Below are 7,462 nucleotides of genomic sequence, written 5' to 3'. Positions count from 1 at the left end.
TGCACAAACTTCTTGGATTGGGTTAGGTGGAATCGGAGATTGTCCAGTATTTAGAAGACGATCTAATTTTTGGGACAGTTTATCTACCTTATGATGGATATCTATGGCATTTCCTACTTCATATATTCCACCTCTCTTTGGGTTTAACATGAGTTTTCTCTAATAGAGGCAGACATATGATGTAATGAATTTTCACTTAAAATTTCAAACAGTTGCCATACCTCATCCTCACTTTTCAGCATGAATGTCCCACCGCATGATGCATCGACCATTTATCGATGCCTTTCAGAGAGCCCATCATAAAAACATTGGATTAACTGCCACTTGGGTACAGCATGGTGGGGACATTTTCTAATAAGGTCCTTTAATCTCTCCCATGTTTCATGATACATTTCTTCATCTAATTGGGAAAAACTAGTTATGGCTTTCCTTATTTGATTAGTTTTTCCTATGGAAAAATATTTCTTGAGAAACTCTCCTTGCAGCTGGTCCCAGGTTGATATAGTCATGGAATCCAAAGTATGTAGCCAGTATTTGGCTTTGTCCTTAAGTGAAAAAGGGAATAATTTTAACCTAAGAGCATCATCGGAGAAGTTGTGAATTTTGACAGTTGAGCATATCTCAAGAAATTCTTCAAGATGTTTATAAGGGTCCTCATTACTAAGTCCATAAAATGAAGGTAATATTTGGATTATACTGGACTTAATTTCATATTGAGTGTTCTCCACAGGGGGCACTTGAATACAAGGAGAGTAGGTATATGTGGAAGGAGTAAAGTACTCATTCAGTTGCTTGGGTGGATCATTCTCCTGATTTCGGTTCATATTTTTACGTCTGTTGGCTCTAAAGGTTCTTTCTATTTCTGGATCAAAAGGTTGGATTTCTGATCGTAACGATCTACGGCCAAGCATACACCTTACAATTATACTGTAGAGCAAACACAAATTTTTTTTCTTTTTATAATATACATATTTTTATAATAAAGTGAGAAAAGAATGAAGAAAATCTAAAGAGAAGAACCTAAGAATCTTAAATCTATGAAAAGGGAGAAATTAGTTAATGTTTAGATGTTAATTGCAATCAACTTAAACAAGCATAGACTCTCTATCCTAAGGTTAACTTAGATCTAGACAGCTCCTAACTTTCAAGACCGCCTTTGAGCACTACAAGCTCAAGACTAACTAACTGACTCGGCCAGGTAAGCGTAAGATATGGGAGGTTCCCTGCTCGTTGCTTTTCTTAGACACCAACTGAGTTGGCCAGGTCAGTCAACAGAACCAATTGAAAACCACTTTCTTTAACCACTTGCCTTAGACACTGAGCAATTAACCAATCCACACTCGGTTCAACTCTAGGGCTTTCTTATCCTATTGAGCTCGAAATCTTTAGGGGTCAACATCTAATTAATTTTAGATTAAGATCTAGGTTATGCAAATGCAAGGTAGTGATTTGTGGGCCAAGGAAGGGTGATCAAATCCCCACCTTATCTGATTAATGGGTTATTGCCCTTAAGATTAATTATGGAGATGAGATGCAAAGAAACAAGGTGTCCAATCAAGTTAGAAATTTTTATATTTGGGGTTACGCTATTTTAGTTAAGTGTTATGAAATGTCAATAGTTTTTTTTTTTTTTAATTCAACCATGCCAAGGTCCCCGGCAACGGCGCTAAAATTTGATGCGTAGTCGTTGATGGCACCAAAAATAATTTTACTCACTACGTAGGTAGGATGAGTCGAAATCGTATCCTCAGGGACCTTGGGCTAAGTTGAGATTGCAAAATAAAAGAAAGAAGCATTGTTTTTGATTTAGAAAATAAATTATCTTAAAATTGATGTAATTAGAAAATAAAGAACTCAGGAGTTTTGAATTAATTTTGCACTAGCAGAGTTGTATCTCTTTTTTAATTAAATAGATATAATTAATCTTAAAAAAATATCTATCTTTTCTCGGCACGCTTCATACTCGTAGATCATGGCACATCTCTGAAAAATACTAGATAAACAACTCTTCTTTCCTCGGCACGCCCCGTACCCGTAGATCACGGTGCATCATCAGAAAGTAAAAGTTATTCCTAATATTAATCTAACAATAAAGCATAAATAAAAGCATATGAAAGAGAGCAAATAAAGAACTCATGATGATTTAAAAAGTATAATCTTTATTGCATATAAAGAAATATAAAAAAGTTTAGAACAATAAACCATCTCTGTGTCGTTACAAAATTTCTTCTCCACTCCCGAGACTGCTAGCCTCACTGCTCATGAAGTAGTCCCTTTCTATTCCTCTATGCAAGGCTCTAGAAGAATTTCTGGGCTCCCCCTCCAATGAGAGTACAAAAGTCTTTTTATAGGTGTTAGAAGGGAGGAGTTTTACATGATTTTTCGATGTGGGACTAAAAAAAATGCTAAAGACTAAAAGATGGATGGATGAGATGGAAAGATCACAAATAAATAAAGAAAATATAAATCTTTCCTCTCAAAGTATTTCTAAATATTAATTTTTTTCCTTTAACAAGTATCTGTTCATCCTCCCACTCGCCGCACTCGCACCCACGCCTGCACGCCCACACCCACGCGATGCCGCACCCATGCCCGTGCTCGCACCCACGCCGCATCCGCGCCGCATCCACCCTGCGTCCACGCTCACCCGCACGCCCACGCGCTCACGCGCGCCCAGGAACAGCGTGAACACTACCTTTTTTATTCCAATTCCAAAAAGAAACTTTTGTTTCTTCACAATGACATCTATATCCTTTTTGGATTCCTTGCATAGTATCTTCATTTTCTATAATACCGTATGCATCTTTCTTTTATTTTAATTTTATTTTAAGTCTAATTTTCTTCAAACTTGAGTCTTTTTGATCTATGAATCAGACTCTTTGTATCGGCGAGTATCTTTCCTGTAAAATATAAAAAAAAGCATCAAATTCTTAATAAATAAAATAAATTAAATATAATTTTCTATTTTTAATGACCTAAATTAAGTGTTTATCAGCTATGATCTAGTTATCTCTATAACTAGCTCATTTTATGAATCTAATAATTTAGATGATTTGGTTAACATATTTTAAGAGAAGAGATTGACCAGCTAATCATAATCCTCCCACTAACTTCACAAAGTCAGTTTATGGAAGACTAGAGATAAGTCAGTTCGACCAATAAATCATAAATCCTTCTACTAACTTTACCAAGCCATGAAGAGGACTAAGACAAGTCATGCTCGGGGCATCTAAATCAGTTATACTGATTTTTTATGTAGCATGGGTTAGCATGAATCAATGAGCAACCAAATCAAAAGTTGATTCACCACATTGACTAGGTAAGTGAGATCGGTGGGAGGGATATGCCATTAACTCACTATAGACTCAATCTATGTGAGTAGCTTCCAATTAATAACCACCGATCAAGACTGTCAAATTTATCTTAGACATCAATTGGTTCATCAGTTTCAATTTGGTTTGCCTAAAGACTCGAGCTCAACCACTGAGACATTATTGAGGTCCATCTTGGTCTAATCAAAGATATGGACTTGACCAACTATAATTATTGTATTGATTCTAAAAAAATCTTAATTTAATCTAGTTCAACTTTTAATTAGATTTAATCAATTTCTCTATTAAGTCTATTTGATTCTAATTTTAGATCTAACCCAATCAAGAGGATCTAATCAAGCTAACCCATAAACCCATCACCCCATATTTTATGCGTATGTAATCAGATCTTTAATTCACAATTCTAGATCTAATTGGTTCAACTTAATTTTTGATTAAGTGTATTATCAGTATGGGTTTAGGTTTAAATTTTGAAATAATTTTAATTTTATAAATATTTTACAACTAATTTATGCAAAAATATTTCAATTTTGAAACTGGGTCGGTTCATCCTTAGACTGAGCCGGCTCACTTCAATGGGTTGACTAAGTCTACTACTTGGTCGACCAACTGATGATGAACAGTAACTATTACTGTTTCGATCTATGGCATTAGATCGGCTCAGTTCACAACTGAATCAGCTTAGTACAGTGGGTCGACTAAGTCTGCAACTTGGTAGACTCATTATAAAGAAATAGTAACTCAATTTAGCCACCTGCTACAATTGGGTTGGCTCAGTTTATAACTGAGTCGGCCAAACCAGGGGACTGGGTCAATCCAGTACAAAATTGGGTTGGCTCAGTGAGCGTGCCAGTAGATTTTTCAGAGTTTTAGATCTGAAAAATTCTACATAACCCATAGGTCCCAGGATCAAAATCTGACTCTGATTCCAATATTGGAGAACTGGTAGAGCTTCAAGTATACAATTTAAAATTTTTATGTAGCAGAATAGATCAGATTAAATATTTTAATCTAATTACATGCTTTAGATCATATCTAAAAATCCTATCCCAGGATCTACAACATGATATAATGCATATGTATGATCTGAAAATAAATTCTGCATGTATGATTGCATCATACACACTATAGATCTAACCTACAAATCTACCATGTTCAAAACTCGATATCTTAGCGCAGGTAGCAGATCTCCACATTTGAGTCTCATGGACTTGAGGTCTCTCTGGTTACTCACAGCCGCATAGGATGTTCTATCTCTATAGGTAATCCACTCGAAGCTCCATATTGATCGATCTTTTCGAGAGTGCTAGCTCGCACGAAGACCTTCTGGATGGCTGATCTACTCCTATCTTCGAATCAATCTTTCAGACTCTTTTGGATCTAAGAGGAGAAGGATCTCACATGCCAAAGATGGCCGCCCACCCCAAGACCTTATGCCCAAGAAAAACCCTAACTCTCGATGGAATTGATCTTACTTCTGTCGCACAAAAGGGAGGGGTTTTTATAGATGGCATGGAGATGAGGATAGAGTCTAGTCCAAATCAAATTTGAACTAAGATAAGGATCAAGTTTCAAGTTGAATTCAAATCCCATTTGAATTCAAATTGAACCAGATCTTATCTTATCCCTTAGGCCATTTAGGTGGGGTGACAAAAACTTCCTTTTGCATAAAAATTCTCATGCCAATCTGATATTAGCATTGAGAAAAGAAAGGCATGCGTAGGGTGGTCGGCTAGGGCAAAGTCCAATCTGGTTTGGACTTTAGGGTTTTATCCAATTGATCTCCATCCCAATCAAATTAGGTTAGATCAAATTAGATAACTTTGAATCTAATACAATTAGGTACCAAACTAGCTAGATTAAATCTTAATCAAGTCAGAATTTAATCGAGCTCAAGTCCTGATCAAATCCAGAACCAACCACCCTTAGTGATTAGGTCATCTCATAACCTAATCGAGTTAAATCTAATTGAATCCAATTTAATTAGATTTGAACCAAATTATATTGCTCAATCAAATTTAGTTAATCAGCAATCTAATTGCTCATCAATCCTTCTATAATTCACTAACACTTAGCGAATTAATTTTTTGTAACTTTTGTATCAGGTTAACCATCAATGGTATTGACAATTACACTCTTAGATGATTCTCAATCATCAATCAACTACTTGATCAGATAAAAACTTCTTTTGAGTGTGATCTCATAGATTCGAACTGAAGTCGTAGCACAGAAATAACTCTCTGTACTAATTGATGTAACCATCTAGCAATGGAATCTGATATCCGGATAGGCCGAATGATTGCAAAGCAACATTCAAAAACCTACTAACATATGATTGCTGCATAATTCATTCCTTGAACCCTAATACTTAAGGTGACCTAGGATTTAACTATCAACCCTAGAATACTCATCCATATCGTATTTCAATCTTTCAAAATCCATCACATGGATTATCCAGATCTAGATTTTACTAAATTAAAATATAGTGATGTATTAACTCCTGTAATTTGAAGGGATCAATTTCATCTTGACTCACATACTAACTACCACAAGTACTTAACTGTACCCAAAAATCTTTCATCATTAAATTAAAAATTTAGATAGTCCAGTATCAAAGTATAGTGAGTTGCTAGCAAGTCATCCTAGTGATCTCAGGTCGGAGAGAGACTTATACCCATACCCTTTGCGAGCTACTCTTGAAGGTAGAGTACTCAGTAGTTGGTCACATTCAATGAGATATACTCTTATAACTCACTTGCATACCATATCAATGTCTTCACACTCCTTGATTAAGAGAACAACCAATCCATATGGTACACAACAACCTATACTTGATAATCGCTATTGTCCTAGTAATAGCGTGTCGTTTGGCCACGAACAAATTTAAAAACTAAATAATAAATCTTTTTTTATTATTTTAAAATAGTCTTAACGACTTCATCACAATATAGGAGTTCATGTAGAAGATGTATACAACTTGCGATGAATAAGCCAAATAATTTTTATTATTAAATAATTTATATACAATTACAAAAAGAGCACAACCATCAACAGACTAATGATTGGCTTTGGGATATATTTTTTCCAACATAACCTAATGATGACCTATCAAGATTTTACAGCAAGAAAAGATTGAGGATTTGTAGAAATTATGAGCCTTCTATCTGTTACCTTTCTTGTACTGAGTCAAGCATGAACTATGAAGGGATCTCAACCCAACTATAATTCATCCAATCTATTGACAAGGGGATAAAAGTAGAAGGACTCTTCAATGTTAAAAGCAAGAAAAGAAATCATAAAACATCGATGTCTAACAACAGTCTAGTTTCATCGTAAACCCTAGAAGGATACTTAACTAGACATGATGTGATAAAAAAAACTACTTGCAAAAAATTAAAGATTGCAGAAATTAAAAGAAAATTATAAGATAAAGTAAACTATCTTTTGCTGAAATTAAAATTTGCAGAATTTAACTTGCATAAAAAAAAATTTATTGCTAGAATATTAAAATCTTGATTACAATAAACTCCCAACTACTAATCCATTAAAGAAACTTGGAGTTGGATTCGAAATAGAAAATAAATAAAAAAAAATCACCTAAACTAGGATCTCCTCCCACTACCTTCCTCTGCAGAGCTTTCTCCCCTTCTAATTCTCACACCTCCCCTTGGTTGACTCTCTTTTTTGTATGTTGGAAGGGTGGAACAAAATGAGAACAAGATGGCTAAAGGACCTAAAAGGTGGATATTTTAGCCTATCATGTGGGCCTCTACAAGAGTTATGATGTGGAGAGAGAGATATCTCTTAGTAGAGGCATTGGGCTTCATTTATAGGTGTAGGCAGAGAGGGGGTTTTTATATTTTTTCGATGTGGGACTAATGAAAAGAATAAGGGCTAGGAGATGGATGGATGAGATTGAAGATCAAGAAAGGTTTGGATGGCTTGATGAAGAGGATGGGATGCTGCATTTTTTTCTAAAAATAATTTTCAAAAAAAAAACTATTCCTTTTCTGCATTGATCTATGCACTGCCTTCTCTCCTTCTTTGCTTTCGTTGACTTTTCACATTTCATGCTTCGTTGCCACACCCTAGCTCCGCTCACCAAAGCCCAACTCATGCGTAAGAGCCTA

General features: G+C 35.3%; 1 non-coding gene across 1 annotated transcript; it reads left to right on the top strand.

Annotated features, from left to right (window-relative positions):
- The first annotated feature begins 331 nt into the window (after positions 1-331).
- On the top strand, positions 332-437 carry LOC140853889 (small nucleolar RNA R71). Its single transcript, XR_012137031.1, has one exon. It is a non-coding gene; the product is annotated as a small nucleolar RNA R71 (small nucleolar RNA).
- The last annotated feature ends 7,025 nt before the right edge of the window (positions 438-7,462 follow it).

Source organism: Elaeis guineensis, chromosome 14, assembly GCF_000442705.2.
Source record: "Elaeis guineensis isolate ETL-2024a chromosome 14, EG11, whole genome shotgun sequence".
Taxonomy (NCBI): Eukaryota; Viridiplantae; Streptophyta; class Magnoliopsida; order Arecales; family Arecaceae; genus Elaeis; species Elaeis guineensis.
The sequence above is the reverse complement of the archived record's forward strand: the minus strand, read 5'-3'. Positions and strand labels throughout refer to the sequence as shown.